The 25,534-nt window shown below is 42.8% G+C and overlaps 1 protein-coding gene across 1 annotated transcript in view; it reads right to left on the bottom strand.

Moving 5' to 3' along the window:
- CFAP54 (cilia and flagella associated protein 54) overlaps nt 1-25,534 on the bottom strand; it is a 2,749,537-nt gene that overhangs the window by 898,273 nt on the left and 1,825,730 nt on the right. The window lies entirely within an intron of this gene.

Raw genomic sequence — 25,534 nt, 5'->3', positions numbered from 1 at the left:
GAGAATGCAGAATTCTTTCCCCCTTGTTTTGTGGGTTAGGGGAAAAAGGTGGGCAAATGACTTGATTGGTTGAGAGCCACCCTGGACACCACTTTAGGCATGAAAGTTGGGTTAATCCGGAGGAAGACCCTGTCAGCATGGAAAGTGATGAGGGCTCTATAGCCATGAGTGCTTGTAGCTCTGAAACTCTTCTATCTGAAGTGATGGCCAGAAGCAAGTCTGTTTTCCAAGAGAGGAAATTTAACTCTGCTGAAGCTGCAGGCTCAAAGGGGGTTAGGGTGAGTTTTTCCAACACAAAGTTAAGGTCCCAAGCTGGGGTAGGAGCTCTTCTGTGGCTCTGTGCTGTAATGAGCAGAGATGGCAGAGGCATTAATTTTAATACAAGAGAAGGGTAGGCCCCTGTTTAGTAGGTCTGCTAAGTAATCCAGGATGAGAGAAGGGAGGGCTGTGCTGTTTCAGCTCCTTTGGTCTGGATCCAGGTGCAAAACCTTTTAGACTTGTCAGCATAGGATTTTCTAGTGCTGGGGCATCTGGCCTCACTCATAACGTCCAGGACTTAGGCTTAGGCTGGCAGCTGGAGTAGTGGTCAGGGAATAAGCCAGGCTGCCAGGTTCAGGGTCTGCAATTGTGTATACATGAATTCTCCTTTCTTCTGGGTCAGGAGTGTTGGGATCTGAGGTAGGTGCCAATGGTGGCAAGGGTAACAGGCTGTGCAGCAGTGGGTACCAGTGCTGGCGTGGCCAGTCTGGGGCAATCAAGATTGCCCTTGGTTTTTCCTCCCTTATTTTGGACAGTACCCTTGAAATTAGTGGTAGAGGGGGAAATGCATAGATCAAGAGGTTTACCCATTGGAAGGATAGAGCATACACCTTCCAGGCCTTGCTGTGAGGTTCCCTGGTGCAGGATTTGCTGAGCTGGTGATTGTTGTGGGAGGCAAAGAGGTCCACCTTCGGGATGCCCCATTTCTGGGTTACAAGGTTGAAGGTTCTGTGGTCTAGCTGCCACTCATGTGGGTCTAGTAGGTATCTGCTTAAGTTGTCTGCCAGAGAGTTTAGGGAGCCTGGCAGGAATTGTGCTAGCAGGTGAATTTTTATGGCTGAAGCCGTGTGCCAAAGGGTCATGGCGAGCCTGCAGAGAGGATAAGAGTGAGTTCCTCCCTGCTTGTTGATATACCACATCACTTTGGTGTTGTCTGTTTTGATCACTAGAGGCCCCAGGGATAGTAGGAGTCTGAAAGCTGTCAGAGCGTGCTGAACAGATAGCATCACTTTTTGGTTGATGTGCAGATGTAGTTGATTTGGGCTCCAATGGCCCTGAATGCACCTGTCTTCCAGGTGTTCACTCCAGGCATAATCTGATGCATCTGTGGTGAGGGTCTGGGTGGCATGGGGTTGTGAGAAGGGAAGACCATTGTTGTGGTTGCATGCTGCTACCCACCAAAGAAAATCTTTCCTTAGACAGGGTATTATAGGTATGATAGTTTCTAGGTCTTGACACCAAAGGCTTTTTAGGTACCATTGTAGTTTTCTCATATGCAGTCTGGCATATGGAATGAGTAGAATGCAGGGGGGCATGAACCCTAGAGCTTGCAGGACTTTCCTTGCGGATAACTGGGTTCTGGTGGCTAGTTGAGAGAAGTAGCCTGTCAGGGAGGCTTATTTTTCTGGTGTAAAGAATGCCATCTGGGATGCTGTGTCCAGGCTTTCTCCCAGGAATACAATTTTTTGAGTGGGGACTAGTTTTGATTTCTTTTCATTTACAGTATACCCCAGGGAGGTCAGTAGGTCCTTTACAAAGGTCAGGTGCTGTAACAGCTTTTCCTGACTGTCTGCCTGAATCAGGCAATTGCCTAAGTAGGGGTAAATTTTAATTTTTCTTTGTCTGCAAAGAGCAATGGCTGGAGCCAGGCATTTTGTGAAAACTCTGGGAGCAGTGGATAAGCCAAAGGAAAGTGCAGAGAACAGAAAGTGCATAGATCCTGCCCTGAAACATAGATATTTCCTGCAAGATTCCCTGATTGGGATGTGTAGGTAGGCCTCAGTTAGGTCTTGGTTTGCTACTCAAGCATCCTTGGAAAGCATAAGAAGAAGTTGCTGGAGGGTGAGCATTTTGAATTTTGTTATCACCAGGAAGGTGTTTAGAATTGATAGATTGAGGATTGGGCACCAGGTGCCCTCTTTTCTGGGTACCAGAAAAAGAATGGTATAGAAACTTTGGCCTATCTGATTTGCAGGAACAGGATGTATTGTCCTCATGGAGAGCAAGGAATGGACTTACTTTTTGGCCTCTGCCCACTGGTTTGGAGGAAGATCTGGGAACCCTTTTGGGATTGGCAGAGTGTGGAAATAAAATTTGTATCCCTGGGACATTATGTTGAGGACCTATCGGTCATTGGTAATAGAGGCCCAGTTGTTTGCATGTGATGAGAGTTTTTCTCCTATGGGCACAAGTAGGTGGGCGGAGGTAAGGGGTGGAGGTGTAAAATCATTGTGAGCTTTTTCCATAAGGGGGTGGCTTAGCATTCCCTGTTTCTGAAGTGGAGGAACTACATTGCTTAGATCTCTGCATTCCCTGGGACTGCTGTCGGGTGGTCTGCTTGCCCTAGGTCTTGGCTGAGCTGGAATGGAGGGGGCTAAAAAGGACCAGTGCTTACCAGTGCTTGGAGGGGCAATACCTACTGAACCTCAGAGGCTGGACCTGTAAGAAGTCTTTAACTGTCTGCATAGATTTAGCTTTTTCTTTCATCTTTTTTAAGACCTCTTCTGTCTTAATGCCAAACAAATAGTCTTTGTTCAAAGGTGCGTCCAATAGTTTTGATTTGACATGGTCTGGCAAGGTCTGTTCCTTAAGCCAATCATGCCATGCCTTCTAAGTACAGAACCAGTGACTGCTGCCCTGCAAGATGCTTCTAGGGTGTCAAAGCCACATTGCAAGGTGTGTTTAGTAACTTGGCTTGCAGAATGCATAAGCTCTTGTAATTCTTTATTTTCTGCACAAGCAGGAAAGGTAGATATTTTTTGTTTGAGGAGTTCCATGGTGTGTTGCTGGTATTTCAGCATTTGGAACTGACAATTTAGTGCTCTAATGGCAAGAGTTGCAGAGGTATATACTTTTTTTACCCTATCTGTCTAAAGCTTGGGAATCCCAGTCTGAGGGGGTGGGATTCTTAGCTGTGGTTGCTTTAATTCCTTTAGGTCCTTGGGAGATGACCTCTGGGTCAGCAGTAGGATTTTTGAAAAGTAATTTGTGAACGTCAGGGACTCTGTAATACCTGTCAGGTTTCCTGGGAGCAGGAGGAAGGGTGTCAGGAATCAAACTGAATTCCATAAAGACATCATCCACAACATCCAAGATAGGAGGAATGGCTAAAGGTCTGTGCTGTGGTAAATCTAAGAATTCCTGAGTCTCTTTTTGGACTGAGGATAGTCCTGACATTCCCATTGGAAATGCTCCCTTAAAGTATGTAGGGTTTCACCAAATGAAAAATCCTCTGGAGGAGAGGCAGAAGGAATGGATTCTTCTGCATCTGAATCCTCATAAGCAGAAAGAGATTGCACGTCTTCATATTCAGAAACCTTAGAGTCATCGGACTCCTGGTCAGATAAAACTTCTGGGGACAAGTCTCTTTTTCTTTTGGAAGGGGTAGGCTAGCTTCCCCTAATAAGCATGATAAGGTCTTCTGCCATTTTAAGCATTTGAGATTGAGGCATGGAAACAGGTGCATGCGCTTGGGTCATCGTTTTTTTAGGCGTAGTTTGTATCCTGTTCCTTAGAAACTCAGTAGTTTTAGAAAGAACTGAAGACGTGAAAGAAGTCGTCAGTTTGTGTTGAGTATCTGTAGTGCGAATAACTTCCTCGGAAGCAGGTGCCTGCTCAGTGGCTCCGGACCCATCCAAGGTAGAGACATCTGCAGGATCCTTAGTCAAAGAAGAGTCTCGCAGCATACCAGACTCCAAACGGGTCTTGGTAGCAGCCTGCGAATCCACAGAAGCGAGCATTAGGGGTTGCGAAAGCACCTCACTGAGGACCAGAGAACTATTGACTAGCTTAACGGAAGTGTTGTTGGCAGTTTTGGACCTGTGTGGTCTGTCTCTGTCTTTATCCTTATGTTTTTTTTCAGAAGATCAGTAGTCGGATGGCTTACTGAAGCCATATTGGAATACAGGGACTGAGAGTGTTAGAAAAATATGTATTAATGTGTGTATTAGCAATATGCTTAGTGCATTTAGAGCTTGAAAAGGGTTAACACATTGATTCTATTTCATACTGCATAAATCTGTACAAACTGCAGTTGCTTTCTGACCTTGTACTGTTAGCTAAAATCTTGCTTGTGCCTTGGAAATTTACTGAGAAGCAGGTGATTTCTGCTTGCGTTTGGAAAATAATGAATAAAACAACACTACTTGTATGAAACTTAGACAAGAAGTTCCGCTGTGCCATGAGAAAATACACAGCTGTAGAAGTTACAGATAATTAGTACAAAGCCTGCTTATAAATATGAACTGCAATCAGCATTTGCTTGTATCTGAATTAGAAAAGTACCTTGAAATGTAACACTGTACAATAGACGCTTGTAAACGGATTAATGGTCACCAAGGCCAGGTTGTTTTTCTCAAAAGTTTCTCACAAATTTAGTCATGTCAGCAGAAAATCTGAGTAACATCTGCTGTAGAACAATACTGAAAGTTGTGCTTGATTATGTCAGATTAGAAGGGCATATCATGTAAAATAGTATAAGAATGAACATACTTCCTGTTAGTAGTTAGACAAATTCTTGTATTTGCATGTTTTTGTCTCCTTGCGGCAAGTCAATTAAAAGTGCCTTAACTGAACCTTACGTGTATTAGTCTTTGAAGTTTCTTCCTTTGACAGAGAGCAAAAATATTTAACTACAATAAGGGCCGATGACATATAGCTCTGGCACTGAACAAAGCACAAAAGTGACAGCAAGGTACATCGTGGTCTGGGCCTAAACAGGTGATGCAGTAAGAATGGAAATCTCAGTGTGGTATTTATTTTCCACAGGCGACACAATTGTTAACTTTTTCTGACATCAGTTAGAGCAAGAAAAAAGGATCCCCAATGGGGTACTTAGCTTTAGAAGACTTCAATTTCAATTCGGAAATGAAACTCAGGTAGAGGCTGACCAGCACCCATGTGAACTGCTTCTGCTTTGGGCTCCTCATCAAGAAAGACTGATGTAATGGCGCTGGCTGCATGATTTTATACCGCTGACGACCTGATGTCAGTCCTGCAGCAACAGCAACTGATACAGAAATGCTAAGCCTCTGGTATTTGGACAGATTGAGGGCAACCGTGGCAGGATAACCCCTCAGGGTATCTGGTAGCAAAATCTACAACCACTAGGATATACTTTTTCCCTGTGGAACTTGGGGCACTCAGAGCCCTCACAATATCCATAGCTACCCTCTAAAATGGCTCCTCAATCACAGGCAATGGAATCAAAGGAGCTTTTACCTTGTCTCCTGCTTTGCCTACCTTTTGGCACTACTCACATGTCCTGCAGTACCCTGTTGCATCTCTGGAAATCCCAAGCCAATAAAAGTTCTGCATAATACATCTCTTTGTATGTTTTATGAACATATGACCTGCAAAGAGAATATCATGGGCTATGGCTAGAGGTGCCAGATGATAGGCTCTGGGCACTACCAACTGCTGTATTCTGTCACCCTCTAGCTCTCCCTCAGGGGCCCACTCTCTGTACAGCAAACCTTTGTCCCAGTATACAGATTCCCCCTTCCCTTGAGAATCAGGTGCTTCACTAGCTACCTCTCTTATGCCTTGTAATGTAGGGTCTGAGAGCTGAGCCTGTCTCAACACTCTCTCTCTTTGTAACCCTTCCCAGATCTCCTTCCAGAGGAAGTCTGGTATCCTCTGACAGAGGTGCCTCACTGTCAGTCTGGGTACTACTACTACTACTCAACTCTGCCCTTGCAGTCACTCTATCCAAGGGAACATCAGTACCCACGAACAGCTGTGGCTCACTTTCAGTCTCACTGTTACAGGGTACCTCCCTCCATGAATTAACCACCACAGAAGTCCTTGCTACAAGTGTGCAATCTGTCTGGGTCTCGCCCAGGCTACCAGACCCACATGCTTGTCTCCAAGCCTGACTGCATGTAACTGCATGAACACATGGTACTGCATTATCAAAATAATTTCCTATCAGGACATCTGCAGGGTGGTAGTTTGGTACCCTTGTTTCCTCAAGACAACCTACTGTTGGCTTTTTGTCATTTGCACTTACTGGCTCTCACATCTTTTGTTCCCCACATTACCTCCTTGGACATCTATATGCTACATGGCCCCACTGGTTGCATTTAAAACATTTAACCCTTGGTCCTGGATGTGTACCTGGACTACTGGCTTCCTCTGCTACTGATGGACTCTGTTGTGGCAGTCTGGGCTGCCCACCATGGGTTCCCTTAGACTCATGAGCAGCAATGGATGTCCCTTTCCTGTGCAGTGATGTCCTACTTGCTAGGTATAGGTTTCCTTCTTCCCCAAGTCATCTACAGTAATGCATTGTCTATCGGCTAACCAGATTCTCATGTCCTCAGGCAAAGTGCTAAGGGCTTGTTCCCCTCAACAAAAGGTCTGGCAGCCCTTCAAAAGTGGTGACCTGACATCCACTCACCTACCTATAAAAATAAGTGCTTAGTTCAGCAACATATTCACACACACTTTCATCTGCCTTGCGGCTGTACTCACAAAACATTTTCTATAAGCTTTAGGTGTTAACCTAAAAAATTCTAGCAAACAATTCTTTACAATGTTATAACTTAAAAAGTCAGTATCAACAGTTTGGAAAGAACAATTACAGCTTTACCATAGAGTAAGGGGGTCAGGAACCATACCTAGAGCCCTTGGTCAACATTATACTGTTTACATACCCTCTCAAACATATGAATGAAACTATCAAAATTATCCCTCTCTGTAAATTGTGGAAGACATTTACTGGCATTTGTTGCTTTTGGGGTTCAGTCACTCCATTCCCCATTCCCTCCATGACTCTGGTGAAGAGTCAGCATCTCCTTTTCATGTTGTCTCTTCCTCTCCTTCTCCTCAGCCTCCAGATGTCTCAGTCTCTCTGCTGCTTCTGTTTCCAAACGCTTGGCCTCCAACTCAAGTCTCTTTAGCTCCAGATGGATTTTTAAATCCTCTGTGGAAAGGTTGGGCTGTCCATTTTCTGAGAGTTGTACATCTCCACAACCAGTCTAATTGTCCTCCTGGTTGCTATTCTCTGATGCAGCTGTGACTAAAGCTGCAATCATGTCTGCCTTAGTCAGGCTGGCATGCACTAGTCCTTTAACCTGGTACATTTCAACCAACTGTCTCCTTGTCAGCTTGCCATATTCCTCTGCTGACATGCTTGCCTGCTTTCCCTGGCTAACTAACCTAACAAAAAAACAAAATAATAGAACAATTATGATATGAACCCTGAATGTTCACTGCGTGGCTGATTTAAAGTACAAAAACACCTTTAGTGATTGCTGCACAAAGGCTAGAGGAATTCAGTATCCACACCACTACAAGCCAACTATGTGATGTGGCTATCTCACCACTATCAACCAATTAATAAGTGATGTGGGTATCCCACCACTGCCAAACAATTAATATGTGATGTCCCTGCACTGACCCAGTAATCACAACTACCACCAGTGAGGTACGTGCAGATTGGGAGGATGACAAGTACATACACAGTAAAGTACTATTTCCCTTAAGAGCACACAGAGATCATAGTCAGTCTGAGGCTGGTTCCTCCCTCTTTTTCCAGATCCCCAGTAAGACTCCCCACTGGCACAGCTATAGGGTTCAGATATCAGGCGACTGGTCAAGACAAAACCTCCAGCACCCTCTCTGTCCCACCAGTGCTTTGTGCCTTGCCCAAGTAGCGCACACACACACACACACACACACACACACACACACACACACACACACACACACACACACACACACACACACACACACAAATTGAGATTTGATTTATATACAAACACACAGACACTCCAAGGGAAGGCTGGCACAGGTTCACTAGCTATGCCGCCTTCTGCCCAGACTATAAGGTAGTATTAGCTGCCACCAACCACTACTCATCAGTTACTATAAGGCCCTTCCCAAACGGTGACCAATTATACTGTGTAATGAACTATTACCAAATGATAAGTGTGATCAAGACTTGAAGGCTATTTAGGAGTGGCCTGTACGGTGTCACCAAATACATATGCAAGTACTCCAAGACCTTAAATATTTCTAAGCAAACCAGCCACAATTAAAAGGTTTAAATATATTTAATAATAAATAATGAAAGAACAAGACAATACTCAATAACTCAACACAGTGACAACAGAGTTCAGAATCACAGGAAATATTTTAAAACAACATTGCAGGACATTCTCACATAAATACAGAAAACATCTAAACTAACTTCACTATATTCCTATCTATCTCTAAGAGAGATACTATGATCTAAGTCCTACTTAGCAACACGTAGGCAGAAGTGCTGATGAGTGGATATTTCTAGATCCAAGACAAGATACAAAATACACAGAATTTCTCTGAGAGATAGTTGTTAAATTAATAACAACACATTACTGCTGGGTCAGCTGGATGACATCACTATTAGTCACTTGCCTTCAGTAACCATGCTAACAGATACCAACAGAATTTAACATTTCTCTGTGAAAAATACTTACCTCTGAGAAGTTTGCCTAGAACTGGAAGTCATAAAACAGTTAAACACTTTTACATTTGAAACCTGTAATTATTTCTGTTTCCAGACAATAGAAAGAAACCTCTAGCTGTAGACATCCTGTCTCCTAGCTGCCTTGAAACTGAGATAAACACAGTCATAAAACTCTTTGCTTTTCTTGAGGGTTTGCATGTTAACTCTGTATGCTCCAGCCTCTACCATCAAAACGTGCATTTGTATAGACATATAGTTTATATACATTTCTGTTCTTTTCCAGTAGGGTACAATTTGGTTACATTCTTGAAGCTCAGTACATAACATACTAAAACCTTACATTACCAGTGAGCAAATACTCCCTACAATATTTAAACTGGTAATTACAAATAAAACAGATCACGAAAAAGCGGCAAGCCTCCAGAGAACAAAAAACTCCTTCTTGTCTTAACGTAGGTTTATTAAAAAAGCAAAACACAACCAACATTTTCGCCACTGACAAAACAGTAGCTTCTTCAGAGATGCAGTACAAAGAAAGCGCCACCATTTTTAAATGCTTGCTGTTTTTACAGGGATAAAGCCTGGGAGCACTGGCGCAAAACCATACCCTCTCAGCTAGACAGAAATTCCTAGAACTATGCAATAGAGTCAAAAAGCTAATAAAACAGACAAATCCCAATACTACCAATCTGCCCTAGTCTCCTCACAACACAGCCTCAAACAATTCTGGTCCTCCATAAACTCCATCCTCCACCCAGGTAAAGTCAGTACCCCTCCTCCTAACATCCCTCACTCCTCAGAAAATATTGCTACCTCATTCAACACACACTTCACCCAAACCATACTATCACTAGCTAAACAACACAACCCCCTCCCCTCCAACCCACACCTTCAACTATTAATCTCCCCACTGCCTTCTCTTTTTCTCCTGTACCTACCTCCAACATAAAAAAAACTCTTAACTAAACTTAAACCCACCAAATTAGCAGCAGACAGCTTCCCAAGTGAATACCTACAAATCGCAGTTGATGCTCTGGCCTACCCAGTATCCATCTTGATTAACCGATCTCTGTCAGAAAGTTACATTCCCACACTGTGGAAAGTATCACATATAATTCCCCTCCACAAAGGTGGACCCTCCACATAACTAACCAATTACCGCCCCATAGCTATTCTCTCTCCACTCTCCAAAATACTAGAGAGATGCATACACTCTCAGGTCTCAGACTACCTCCTTACTAACAACCTCCTTTCCAGTACTCAGCATGTTTTCCGACCAAACCATAGCACCACCACTGCCTTACTCTCCTTTACTAACACTATCCTTCAGCAAAAAAACATTGGCTATCTCTCCTCTGCTACTTTCCTAGACCTATCTAAAGCATTTGACATGGTCCCACACAAACAACTTATCTCTGTCCTCAATAACCTATCCTTCTCACAATCGGTCACCAACTGGTTTCAGAGTTACCTGTCTGACCGCCAACAATCCGTTGTATGGCAGAATGACATATCTCCCCAACTACCTGTCTCCATAGGGGTTCCCCAAGGATCCATCCTTGGACCCCTATTCTTCTCTGTTTACACCAATAATCTAGCCCCTGCCACCAAACATGGCACACTCATACAATACGCAGATGACTTGACCATCATCTGCTCAGCCCAGTCCCTACCAAAACTGCAAAAAGTCACACAGGAAGCCTTTTCCTCTGTTGAAATATGGTTATCCGATGCCCGATTAATACTCAACCCAAACAAAACTAAACTACTCATCTTCCAACCCACCAAACATACTCAAAACAACTCTCACTTTAACATCACGGCAAAAGACAACACCACTATATACCCAACCGAACACGCCAAATTGCTAGGTGTGGAAATAGACAATAATCTAAAATTTGACATTCACATATCCATGACTATAAAAAAAAGTCCACAAAAACTAGGAGCATTATACAGAAATAAGCAATTTCTCACCAAAGCAGCAAAGATTTCAATAGCAAATTCCCACCTTATCTCCACCCTACTTTATGCCTCTCCAATGTATACCAACCTAAGGCAATGTGATCTAAACAAGCTAGAGACCTGCTATAACAAAATCGCCAAATTCGCCACAGAGGCATCCTACTGTAGTCACCACTGTCTCTCACTTGCTGAACTGGGCTGGCTTGAACTCCCTCACCTCCTTCAGTGGTATCAACTCTCACTCGCCCACAAACTAGTAAACCATCCACTAAATGTCCCATTCCTCCAGAATCTACTCCAACCCTATCGCACCACCAGACCACTAAGATCCAGCAGCAAAAATCACTTGCAGATCACTAAAGCCAATAACTCTGCTGGTGAAGCACTATTCTTTTGCGCCATAGCCAAATTATGGAACTCACTCCCGCCCACAATTACCTCTATACCATCATGCACCCACTTCAAAACTTTACTAAAAAGTGAACTAAAAACATGCTGGCTATGCCCTTGCAACTCCCACTCTAATATCATCCACCCCATCCAACCACTACCTTTCTTTCCACTCCACTAACTACCTTGACTATAGCAAGCTCATAAGCCAGTACTTATTATACAGCACAAACTTCTTCTTGTAACATTTGTTAATGTCTGGTATGCACTTCACAGATAAAGATTCTAGTTGTCTACTGATGTACTATGTTCTTCATCTGTAAATATGTTGTAAGTAATTGCTATGTAAATTGTTATTCACTATGTAATCCGGTGTATATACTGTCTGTTTATTTTAACTGTGGAGCTTTTCTCCCCGGGCCTCCGCTGAAAATGGATCTACGTCCAGTCAGACACTCCCGGTCAACAAATTTAAATAAATAATAAATAAATAAATAAACATACAGTTCAATTCAAACTTCTGCACCAGTAGTTTAATATACGCATAACATAGAGTTCTCTTACATTTGTAAGATAAGCCTATGGATCATTTTAATGTTCACAAATGACATATAATTATTTACAAAATTCCACATAGCTGGGCTGGCAGTGTCACATTTCTTTATAAACCATATTAATATTTTCAAGTGACCTATAATTATTTACAAAATATGCTGGCATCATTTCGGTTTGTCACATACTCCCATAACACAACATACTTTTTCCAGTGAAACAAAACTATCTGTATTTCTTGGTTCAGGTTGATATACCTATCATTTAACAGTAGCTGTTACAGCTCTTTTTAATTGATATACCTATCATTTAACAGTAGCTGTTGCAGCTCTTTTAAATCTGTCTAGAACCAAAATCTCTAAAAGACTTCCCTTGCTATTAAGCCTTTCAAGGTCTAATCAATTTTTCCTAAGTGTTTTAGTTTAAGCAGATGTGCTCTTATAGATCTGAAGGAGGACAATTATTGAAATTTATGAGCTTTCTGAAATAACTCCAGCCATGGCCAGTAAACTCTTTTTTACTTTGTTGAATTTGCCACAGTCTGCATTGCGAATGTCCTTAGATGCAAGGAGTGGTTCCCTTCAGAGTTGGTTTCCAAGGAGGAACAGATCTATCCTTCCAGGCTGGCAAGCCTTTCAAAATTCACTAGATATGTCTCAAGGTCTTTATCACAGCTGACAGACTTCAAGGGAAATGCATACATTGGCTACAGGATGGCCTTAGCTACCACTGCCACTTCTTTGGCAATGTCAGCAATAGTATGAAGCAGCTGCTTCACAATAATAATCCTATGGCTCTACAACCCCTCATATAGGACACTAACACTTCAACAAAACCACTGCTCTGTTTGCTGTGAGTAATTAGCATTAACTTCTTCTGCAGTTATTGTTGGAAATGGTACTTCATTTACTAGGTGAAGTTTTGACTGCCCACTGCACCTACCATCTATCATAGGTAGAGGCAGTAAAGTGTCTTTATATAACAAAATGTAAAGATAGACAGGCTTTGACAGAATTGGAACAGAAAACTCAGCAGCAGGTGGAAAACCAAAATTCTTTGCTTAACAGAACATCTCTATTGTAATTTAAAAACATGTAACTACAAGTCCAGAAATACCAAAAAAAAACTTTTTGAGGAAGGAGGGAAAGTAAGGGGGCAGGCTTTGATAACTTAAAAACATAAATGGCTTCTGTGTAAATTCTAGAACATCAACTATAAAAGGATGAATTGGAGTACATCATATGCATGAGACGGATAAAATGAATATCCATTTCAGAGGTTTGGAAATGTAGTAATGTAAATATGAGTATACAAAATATGAAATAATAAGAAAGGATAGGAGAGGTGGAAAAGTCTTAATGTTAATATAGTGCTCAATTAACACAAATTTGCTATGCAAAAATGATGACAGAGAAATCATATCTACTATTCTTAAAGAGATACAAAAGTTGGTGATATTAAGATCTTAATAGTATACCACATTCTAAAAATGGATCTCTGGCACAATGTGCATGCATTGAAGATTTCAGGCAAAACATAGACAAACTGCTGATATTAATACTGAGTAACTTTAATTATCTACATATTAATTGTGATGGAATTTAAAAAAATGTATATGGAAGGACTTTTTATGGAAATAGTGTATGTGAATTATTTTACTTAACTAATGGATAATGGACAACTTATGTGGACAGTGACCTAACGTTAGACTAACATGTGTCATTTGTTATAAGAAAGTCCTTCTATATTACACAGCTTATAAACAAATTGATTGCATTTATATCTAGGGATATCATTGTTCCCCTTTACTCAGCCCTCATTAAGCCAGACATTGAATATAATACTCCTTTGGTACTTATCTCTCCAGACACATGCAACAATTGGAACCCCCACAGAGATACCTAACTAAAAGTATACACGACCTAAACAACATGTCTCACATGTTGAGCTCTGTTCGCATGTGAGAGAGGGAGCTATGAGCAGCCATCTGTCCCTGGAGGAGTGGTTTCAGCCCATAAGTTAGTAGTTTATAGGTCATTTTGGGCTAATTTCTCTCTCTTTCATTTCCCTGCTGTAAAAAACACATTTGCATGGTTTTGCATGTCCGGGCAGTGCCAGTTAGCTAGGGCTAAATTTATCCTGGCTCCACCAAGTCTCCTCTTCAGTTTTTCCCTTGAAAGTAGTCTAACTCTCAACCTAAGCACTTAAAAAGCATCCTACAGTCCCACACTTGCTCAGACCTAATAGCAAACACTAATATACCCCGACACTTGATTGCCCAGCAGGGCAAAGCTCATTATTCACCCCTCACCAACCAAGCGACTAAGCAGCTCACCCTACTATTCAGGCATGACCAAAGGGCAATTTCAGGTATACTCTCCAGTCCAGCTGGTGAACCTAGGTATCCTGAGGCAATGCTACAACTGCCTCATGTACACAGACAACCCTCTCCTCCTACCACAAAACATTAACATATGCAAGAGATGCAATTATATAGCTAAACTGGAGGCTAAGCTCTCCACTCAAGACTGGAACAGGCAGTCATGAGGAGAAGGTTAACACTTGCACCACACCTCCAGCCTCACATAGACATACTAAACCAGCACTGGCAAAAAATACACATAAATACACAAAATCATACTCGGAGGCTCTAAATAAAAACCTGCAAAAGCATCAGAGACCTCCAAAGCAGACACCCATAAAACCTGCACCTCCTGTCACAAACCAGACAACACATAAAACACAAAAATCAGTGTGCCGCACAATCATGGCCCTTAAGGTAAAATAACATACCTAACACACTAGTACTAGGTGACTCTATAGTCAAGCACACTGATGTCCCACTCACTAGGCTGGACAAGGAGATGGTTACTGTTAGCTGCCTGTCGGGAGCCAGAATCCGCCACATAACACAAGCACTCAGGTCACTCCAGAACAAATACAAATATGACTCTGTCATAGGTTCATAGGTTCATAGGTTCATACTAGGCTATCTGCCCTAGGGCATTTATAAGCCTAGCCAGAGTGTGTGTGGCTTTCACCACCCCTTAGGATGAGAATACTATACCCATTAGTTTGCTGTGCCTCTGTCCAGCAGTGATACAGAGATGATTCCCGGGGTAAACCTACGATCTCCCATCCACTCGTCAAGATTTCTCTTGAACAGAGTCAGTGAGGGGCTCTGCCTCACATGGACTGGGATTCTGTTCCATAGTGTAGGGAGTCTCTGGGTGATGAATCTGTCCCTCCAGCACGTCCTATTTATATCCGTGTTGAGGGTTAAGTCTCTTGCTCTCGTGGCTCTGGTGGATTTGGATTTTTTGAGGTGGAGCATGTCCATTAATTCTGGGTTGGACATGGCCTTGTATGTCAGGCACAGATCACCTCTGAGCAGACGGTATGCGACTGAATAGAGCTGGAGTTTCTTCAGTTGGGCATCGTATGACATATGTTTGAGCCCCTTTATCCTTTTGGTGAGGAACTTTTGGGGTCTTTCCAACTGCTGCAGGTGTCGGGTAAGGTACATTCCAAATGGGGCGTTGTACTCAATCATTGGTCTGATAAGTGAAGAGTACAGGGGTACAATGACCTCTCCTGATCTGGATGTGAATCCCTTCATGATCAGGTGGGCAATGTAGAAGGTCTTCCTAACCACTTTGGCAATGTGAGTGTCAAAGAGAGGTTACTGTCAACTTGGGTCCCCAGGTCCCTGATAACTTCTTCCGTGTTTAATGGATTACCACCTATGTGGTAATTAGGGGTTACCTTGTTTTTCCCAAAGGGTATGACTATACATTTTTGGCATTTAGCTTAAGGCCATGGCTCTGGCACCAGTTATCCATTTCTATGAGACCTCTCTGGAGGATGTCTGTGTCTGATGGAGTGTCAATTATGGTGCCCAGTTTGCAGTCATCTGCAAATTTTGTCAGCCACAACCCCCCTATGTTTGCCTGCACTTCAGAAAAATAAATGCCGAACAAGAGGGGGCCCAGGACTGAGCCCTGTGGGACACCGCTCGTGACCGGCTTAGAGTCTGACATGGCACCAGCAACTCTAACCCTGTGTGTTCTGTCCTTGAGCCAGTTTGCAACCCATCTTGTGACATATGGGTTTATATCTAAGCTGGTGAGCTTTTCTAAGATGCCCAAGTGGGGTATTGTGTCGAACGCTTTTGCTAGGTCAAGGTAGGCTGTGAGAACTGCCTTACCCTCATCAATGGCCTTAGTGACTGTTTCAAAAAAGTCGACCAAGTTCAAGAGGCAGGATCTGCCCTTGACAAAGCCAAATTGGGTAGGATCCAGTGTCTGTAGGTCCCCAATGTCTTTATTTATGAGTTCCATTATGCTCCTCTCCATAGCTTTGCAGACAAGGCTCGTCAAGCTTATGGGGCAGTAATTTCCAGGGTCAGTAGAAGCACCACCTTTGTGGAGTGGGACCACAGTTGCCGTACGCCATTCTTTAGGTATTTATCCTGTAGTAAGGCTAAGATTAAACAGCAGCCTTATGTGTGGGTTTAGTTCCTCATTGAGTTCGAGTAGCACACAGCCGGGGACACCGTCCGGTCCCACTGATGCTGTGTTTTTTGCTTTAGAGAGAGCAGCTCTCACCTGGGCATCTGAGATGTTTGGGAGGCTAGACTCTGGTGGGATAGATATTTCTCCTTTTGGGGGGGAGGGAGGGGAGAAATTTGCACTGAACCTGTCTGCCAGTATGTTGGCAATGTCTGTGGGTTCAGTGATATTTTTATCATTTTGGACTAATTCTGAGCATATCTGGGAGTTTCCACCCAGGTTTCTAACATAGCTAAAGAAGGCCTTATGATTGTCTTTTGTGTCATTAGCGATTTTTCTCTCAAAGTTGGCCTTGGATGATTTTATGAGTGATCGTAGTTTTTTGCTAGTATTGATCAGAGATGCCTTCCCTTTTAGGGATTTTGCTCTGTCATGTAGTAGCTTTCTCCTCTTGTTGTAGAGTTTGTTTATGGCTGGGGTCCACCAGACCGGGCACCTACCTTTGGTGGAAAGGGTCTTGATTTTATTAGGTATTGCTTGATCCATACATTCCTGGAGGTGCTCGTAGAAGGCATTTGTAAGGGTTTCAGCAGCGTGGGTTGTGGTTTCCACTGGCTCGGGGGCCTTGAAGGATACCACTCCAGTCTTAAGAAGTGTGAAGTTTGCTTTTGAGAAGTTCTTCACTGTGGTCTTTTTTGCTGGGGGTGGGGGCGGGATGTGGATCTCCAGTGAGATTAATTTATGGTCTGATCTCACCAATGAAGGATATACTTCCGGTGTGGAGCATTTTGTCCCCATGTTTGTGATGATCAGGTCTAGTATATTTTCTCCTCTTGTGGGAATGGTGACTAGTTGTTCCATAGCATTTGAGTTTATGAACTCCAGGAACCTTTGGGCTAGGGTGTTGGGGCTTGAGTAATGTTCCCAGTCTATGTTTGGGTAGTTGAAGTCACCCAATATGATGGTGTTTGGAGAGACATTCATACTCTCCAGTGTCTTCAGGAAGGCTGTGTGGGTTTCCTGAGTTTGAGAAGGTGGTCTGTAGCATGTTACAAACTGTAGGGCAGTTTTACCTATGGTTAATTGCACCTGGATGGTCTCCAATGCTTCGTGCGTTGCCACTAACCTGGAGGTGTGGGTATCCTTTATGAATATGGATACTCCCCTCCTTTTGTGGTTCGGTCCGGATTTTGGGGCGGAGCATGATATGAGGTATAACCTGATAGTGCTGGGGTGCTCTCAAGAGCCTTGAACCAGGTTTCAGTCACAGCACAGACATCGATGTTCTCCATACTGAGGAGGGCTTCGAGGGCGTGCATCTTGAGGTTTAGACTTCTGGCATTGAGCAGTATTACCCTTAGTTTTTCTCCATTTTTGTTTTCTAGGGCGGTAGGTTTATCATTTGAGTCATTGTTTATCAAATATCAATTTAGTCATTGTTCATGTTGGTGTGAATGACCTGAGACGTACCTCCCTGGACCACATGAAAAGAGACATGAAAGAGCTCTCTGATCATGTAGCCCAGGTGGGTATGATGCTGACCCTGAGTAGCATCCTTCCCTCACCAAGAATGATAGCACAGTATAAAGAAAAAATGATCGATTTCAACAACTGGCTAAGCTTCTGGTGTCATTCAAAGGGGATCCAGTGTCTGTCAGCCTGGGACAACATGCTCGACAAGCCTCGTTGCTTCGCAAGAGACGGCTTGCAACTGTCACCCCTAGGCTTTTGAATAGTGGCCAAGGCTCTTGCTGCCCCCATAATGCCTTTTTAGGCAAGGCTCAAAAGTCAAACCCACCTCCGTAAACAGCACAAATAAAAAAATGAAGGTTATGCTACTCAATGCCAGGAGTTTAAAATTCAAAATGCACGCGCTCGAAGCGCTCCTCAGTATGGAGAACGTCGACATCTGTGCAGTAACTGAAACCTGGTTGAAGGCTCCACAGAGCCCCCAGCACTACTGGGCTACAACTCATACCACATATTTCGGCCACAGAACATGGACCAAAACACAAAAGGATGGGGTGTATCCATATTCATCAAGGATACCTACACCTCCAGGTTAGTGGTGCAGCATGATACCTCCGAGAACATCCATGTGCAACTAACATCAGGCAAATCTGCAATGCAAATTGTGGCCTGCTACAGATCACCCTCCATGACTCAAGACCACCACTCCGCCTTTCTGGAGACACTGGAAAACATGAAGGTTCTACCGAACATCCTGATATTGGGTGATTTCAATTACCCTACCGTTAACTGGGAAAACTACTCAAGTACAAACTCCCAGGTCCAGCGCTTCCTGGAATTTATCAACTGAAATGCCCTGGATCAGCTGGTAAACTCCCCTACCAGAGGTGAAAACATATTGGACCTGGTCATCACTAGCATGGGCGACAGGTGTTCCACACCGGAGGTCAACCTGTCACTGGTTAGATCAGACCATAAACTAATCACTCTGGATGTCCACACCACACCACCACCTCCAACCAAGGAAACCACAGTGAAAAACTTTTTTATAGCAAACATCACCTTACCTGAGACAGAGGTGGTAAGTTTCACAGTCCCCACACTAAAGGATAACAGTGTCCAAGATGCAGGAACCTTTACAAATGCACTGTATGAGCACCTACAAGGATGCATGGATCATGTCATCCCTAGCACAATAAAGACTCACTCCCCTAAGGAAACCAGTCTGGTGGACCCCTGCCATAAACAGGCTATATAATAGAAGGAGAAAACTAGTTCAGATAAAAAGCAAATCCCAAGGAGGAAAGACATCCCTGATCAGTATCAGTAAGAAGCTAAGGTCCCTCATAAAATCCTCCAAAGCTAACTTCAAAAGAAAAATAGCCAAGGATTCAAAAGATAACCACAAAGACTTCTTTAGCTATGTCAAGAATCTAAGTGGCAACTCTCAGATATGCTCTGAGCTAGTGCAAAATAGCACAAAATATACTGAACCCACTGATATTGCTAACATCCTGGCAGACAGATTCAGTGCAAACTTCACCCCCCTCTCACCCCCAAAAGGGCCCACAACAATACTGGAAAAGTGTAGTGTCCCGGAAATCACAGATGCACCGGCAAAAACAGCCCTTTCAAATGCCAAAAGCACAGCATCAATGGGGCCAGATAGTGTCCCAGGCTGCATCTTGCACGAACTACAGAACGAACTAACCTCCCACCTAAACACAATGTTCAACCTCAGCCTCTCCACAGGCTACGTGTCCATAGAATGGTGCACAGCAATGGTTATTCCGCTCCACAAAAGAGGGGCCACAATTGACCCCGATAACTATCGCCCCATAAGCCCGGCTAGCCTGGTCTGCAAGGACCATCATGGAACTCATTAACAAAGACATTGGGAACCTCCAAACACTTGACCTGACCCAGTTCGGCTTTGTTAAGGGCAGATCATGCCTACTAAACCTGGTTGACTTCTTCAAGACAGTCACCAAGGCCATAGATGAGGGGAAGGTAGTTCACACAGCCTACCTTGACCTCGCCAAGGCTTTTGACACCATTCTCCACTTGGGAATTATAGAAAAACTCACCAGCCTGAACATAACCCCCTACGTCACGAGATGGGTTGCCAACTGACTTACAGACAGAACTCACACGGTAAGAATAGCAGGCTCCAGGTCCAACTCTAAACGAGTCACAAGTGGTGTCCCACAAGGCTTGGTCCTGGGACCCCTACTATTTGGCATATACTTCTCAGAAGTACATGCAAACACAGGACTACGGGTAACCAAGTTCGCCAATGACTGCAAACTGGGAGGTATAATTGACTCTCTGGCTGACACGGACATTCTCCAAAAGACCCTTACTGAGACGGACACCTGGTGTCAAAGTCATGGTCTCAAGCTAAATGCCAAAAAATGCATAGTCATCCCGTTTGGGAAAAACAAAACACCCATGAATAACCACATAGGTGGCAGCCCCCTTAATACAGAAGAGGTAATAAGAGATCTGGGGACCCAGGTAGACAATAATCTCCCCTTTGACAATCATATTGCCAAAGTAGTTAGGAAATCCTTCCATGTAGCCCATCTAATTACTAAAGTATTCGCATCTAGAAATAAAGAGGTTATAGTGCCCATCTACTTGTCACTCATCAGACCCATCATAGAGTACAATGCCCCATTTGGGATGTACCTCACAAGACAGTTCCAACAGCTGTAAAGACCACAAAAGTACCTCACCAAGAGGATTACTGGCCTCAAACATATGTCCTATGCAGTCCGACTGGAAAAACTCCAGCTGTACTCAGTGGCATATCGTTTACTCAGAGGTGATCTCTGCCTGACTTACAAAGCCATGTCCAACTCAGAATTGATGGACATGCTCCACCTAAAGAAATCCAAGTCACTGTGAGCCACTCGCTCTAGTGAGCTAAACCTCGCACAATAATAAATAGAACATGCTGGAGGGATAGATTCCTGTCACAGATATTCCCCATGCTTTGGAACAAAATTCCTAACTACATTAGGCAGAGCCCCTCACTAACACTCTTCAAGAGAAACCTTGACGAGTGGATGGGTAACAGAAAATACACCCCTGGGATCACTTCATTGGCTCTTCTTGACAGAGGCTCAGTTAATTAATCAATGGGGCGGCGAAAGCTGACACACTATGGCTAGGCTTATAAATGCCCTCAGGCAGATAGCCTAGTACCTACCTATGAACCTATGAACATGGACTGACAAAGTCCTGTCATTATACTTGATATCTTAAGGTCTGCTAAGAGGTGACCTGTATCTGGCATACAAGTTATCCTCTGATCCAGTACTGATGGATTTACTGCGCATCAGTAATTCAATTATATCAGAAATACTCAGTCCAGGAATAAAAACCTGTTCTATAACATAAACAGAATGGTTTGCAGGGACAGGTATATCTCGCAGAGGATACTGCTGCTCTGGAACAGACTTACCATCCACATAAAACAAAGTTCATCCCTGTCCCTATTCAAGAGCAACTTGGATCTATGGATGGGAAACAGAAAATTTACTCCAGGGGGCGGAGTCTAGATGGCCAACTGAGAGCAGTGAATTTTAAGAGCTCCATAAACCAGTATAATAATATAGGAAACTTTTATTATTTTCAAGTTTAACACATCAGAAATCTATAGATAAACTACTAAACTATATAAATTTCAATTTTGGTGGAGATATACAAAAATTTTCCTGTCAGGTAACTTGGAGATATATTGAGTCACTGAATGTGAACAACTCAAGGAATTCTCATCCAGATGCTGCTTTGAAAAAAGAACTGCAATTGATGACATCTACCTTACAGGAACTATCTTCGAAGATGGATGGCTTTAAAAATTACTTAGAAAACCTCAACTTACATTCTCAAAAACAGAGTGATATTCTTAAGGAACTATTACAGCAACACCATACAAAAATAACAAATATAGAGACTTCTCTAAATGAAATTGAAGGGAGACTAAAACAGGAAGAATTCCAAAAAGAGTTTCTGCTTAAACAGAATACATGGCTGCTTAACCAAATAGATGACTTAGAAAACAGGGAAAGGTGAAACAACATAAGGATCTTTGGTCTGCCTGAAAACACTGAAGGAGAATACATTATTTCATTCTTAGCATCCTGGATTCCTGAATTTTTAGACTTGAAAGAGGGACTTTTATTTGGAATTGAAAGGGTGCATAGAGCACTGAGGAAACCTGCTTCTAACTCAACAAATACTCCACCTAGATCCATAGTTATAAAATTTCTTTCATTTCTGGACAAGGAACTAATATTAAAATCTACTTGGAGAAAATCACCCTTAAAATGCAATCAAAGCCTGATAAGGTTTGACAATGATTATATTTCCAGAATACTAGAACAAAGGAAAAAAGTGTGGCCAATAAAAAAACTGTTGAAACAAAACAACATTAAAGCACAGCTGGCCTTTCCAGCCAAGATAAAAATACTTTTTGCCAATGAGTTGAGAACCTTTAATGACTTAGAAGAAGCTACTATATTCATCAAAAACAACAACATAGTGTCTAGCCCAGAAGAAATGGAAGGGATGTCTCCTACTCTTAAAAGAATAAAAGAAACAAATCCTTGGACAACAAAAGAAAGAAACTGTTGCAAAAAGAAGTAAAATCCCACGATTGGAGGAACTCCCTGGTCAGCCTCAGTAAGAAGCTGAGATTCCTCATAAAATTCTCCAAAGCTAATTATGAAAACAAAATTGCCACTGATTCTAAAGACAACCACAAAGCATTCTATAGCTATGTCAAGAATCTCAATGGCAACACTCAGATCTGCTCTGAGTTACAGCACAATGACACTAAATATACAGAACCAACAGATATTGCCAACATCTTGGCAGATAGGTTCAGTGCTAACTTTACCCCCCTCTCAACCCCTAAAGGGCCCATCTTTATACCGGAAGAATGCAAAGTTCCTGTAATCACGGCTGCACAGGTAAAACCCTCACTCTCCAAAGCCAAGAACACAGCATCCATGGGACCTGACAACATCACAGGCTGCCTTCTACATGAACTACAGAATGAACTGGCACCCCAACTAAGTACCATGTTCAATCATAGCCTCAGCTCAGGCTTTGTGCCCATTGAATGGCGCACTGCGACAGTTATCCCACTCCACAAAAGGGGGGCCACAACAGACCCTGGGAACTACCGCCCCATTAGCCTGACGAGCCTGGTCTGCAAGGCCATGGAACGTATCATCATGGAACTCATAAACAAAGACATTGGAGATCTCCAAACTCTGGACCCCACACAGTTTGGGTTTGTGAAAGGCAGATCATGTCTCCTAAACCTGATAGACTTCTTTGAAGTAGTCACCAAAGCCACAGATGAGGGTAAGGTGATTCACACAGCCTATCTAGATCTCGCCAAGGCGTTCAACACCATCCCCCACTCTGGAATTATAGATAAACTCACTAAACTGGGTATAAATCCCTATGTCACAAGATGGGTTGCCAACTAGCGTACTGACAGAACCCACACTGTGAAAGTAGCAGACTGCAAATCAGACTTCAGACCAGTGACAAGTGGAGTACCACAGGGTTGAGTCCTGGATCCCCTCCTGTTTGGTATCTACTTCTCTGAAGTACAGGCTAACACAGAAGGTCTTTGGCTAGCTAAATTTGCAGATGACTGCAAACTAGGAGCCATAATCGAAACTCCTAACGATGTGGACATCCTACAAAAGGATCTCACTGAGACAGATGCCTGGTGTCAAAGCCATGGTCTCAAGCTCAATGCCAAAAAGTGCATTGTCATCCCCATTGGTAAAAACTCTGTACCCATGAACTAGCACATAGGCGGTAGTCTACTTAACAATAAAAGTGTGATAAGAGACCTTGGGACACAGGTGGACAGTAGTCTCTCCTTTGATAATCACATCGCCACAGAGGTCAGGAAATCCTTCTACATGGCACACCTCATCACAAAAGTTTTCTCATCCAGAAAAAAAGAGGTCATTGTTCCCCTCTACTCATCACTCATTAGACCCATTATAGAGTACAACGCCCCTTTTGGTATGTACCTTACAAGACATCTACAACAACTGGAAAGGCCGCAAAAATACCTCACAAAGAGGATTACTGGCCTCAAACAGATGTCTTCATGAACCGTCTCAAAAAACTCCAGCTTTACTCCATCGCATATCGCCTACTCAGAGGTGATCTCTGCCTAACATACAAAGCTATGTCAAACCCAGAGCTGTTGGACATGCTCCACTTAAAGAAATCCCAATCCCTCCGAGCTACACGCTCTAGGGAACTAAACCTTGTCACCACAATAAACAGAACATGCTGGATGGATAGATTCCTGTCCAAGAGACTTCCCATACTCTGGAACAGACTACCTATCTATGTCAAACAGAGCTCCTCATTAGCACTCATCAAGAAAAATCTTGATGATTGGATGGGTAATAGGAAATTCACCCTGGGGATCACTTCTGTGATTATGCTTGACAGGGGCACAGGAAAATAATTTTCTTGGGTGGCGAAAGCCAGTGTACCTTTTTGGCTAGGCTTGTATAGGTCCTAGGGCCAATAGCCTAGTACCTACCAATGAACCTATGATGCTAGAAAGAAGAAAGAAAAAACTGATTCTAAGATAGCTGTCCCAAAAATAACTCTTACAACTACATCTCTCAAAGTATCAACTGATATGGTACATCACTTGTCATCTGTTTTTATTTAAAAAAAAGGAGGGATTCGTAAACAACTGAGAAACAGTAATGATTTATTCAGAATATTCAAAGAGTCCAATAATTCTTCACAATCAAAGGTAGGTCAAGATGGGTTACTATTTACATCATATATAAGCCAAACAAAGCAACATATAATACAAACATAGAAGTTTCTATTCCCCTATTCCCCTACTTGAACTCAATGAATACTTATCTTGTTAATTTTTCATTGATTTTACTTATAATAATTTAAGTAATTAATTAAGTCAACAAGGTACCATTCATCAGAGTTTACACTCAAATGTAACACGTTAACATCATATATAATAGCAGTAACATTAGAGTGTTTTGAAAAAAAATGCTGTCATGGAGACTAATACCTTCTTCAGTTAAAGTATGATTTAGAAATGTCATGCTTATCCTGACTGAATAATAGTAGCAAGCTCTTAGCACAAATGTCATCATTATTCTGTCTAAATATAGTTAATATCAATCATGGCAGGTATCACAGCTACGAGTGCTGTTTGAACAATCCTGATATGGTGGGCGTGGATGCAGCTGTGTCTGGCAGCTAGTACAAATGTCATTATTATTCTGTCTAAACATAGTTAATATCAATTCTGGCAGGTATCATAGCTTCGAGTGCTGTTTGATCAATCCTGATATGGTGTGCATGGATGCAGCCATGTCTGGCAGCTAGTACAAATGTCATTATTATTCTGTCTAAACATAATTAATATCAATTATGGCAGGTATCATAGCATCGAGTGCTGTTTGATTAAGCCTGACACAGTGTATGTGGATGTAGCTGTGTCTGGCAGCTGTTATATGTTGCCATTTTCATCTCCGGGAAGCTGTGGGTTGCGGCTTGTGATCGAGGTTTACTGATGCTTGTGTATTAGGAAGAGACATTTGGTGTTTTAGCCTGAATCCAGGGGAAGGGGGTGGATAGAACTGTGACTTGGGATATTTTGGCAGATAATAGTTTGTTTGTACGTCTGCTAAGTGACAGGTGGGAGGGCTGGAGGAGTGTATTGTCTCTTGTGGCAGTTTGTTGGGAGTTTTTTTTTGATCTGTTTGCTCTCTGTTCTTTTCCTGGCTGCTGCCTCGCTGAAAGGGAGGGAATTTAGCCTTGAAGTTGCAGCGAAGTGAAACTTTGCATCAGGTGCATTGTGAGCCTCTGGTATGCAGTACAGAGACACACTAACAGAATCAGA

Source organism: Protopterus annectens, chromosome 11.part0 (assembly GCF_019279795.1).
Source record: "Protopterus annectens isolate FY-2018-M chromosome 11.part0, PAN1.0, whole genome shotgun sequence".
NCBI lineage: Eukaryota > Metazoa > Chordata > Ceratodontiformes > Protopteridae > Protopterus > Protopterus annectens.
The sequence above is the reverse complement of the archived record's forward strand: the minus strand, read 5'-3'. Positions and strand labels throughout refer to the sequence as shown.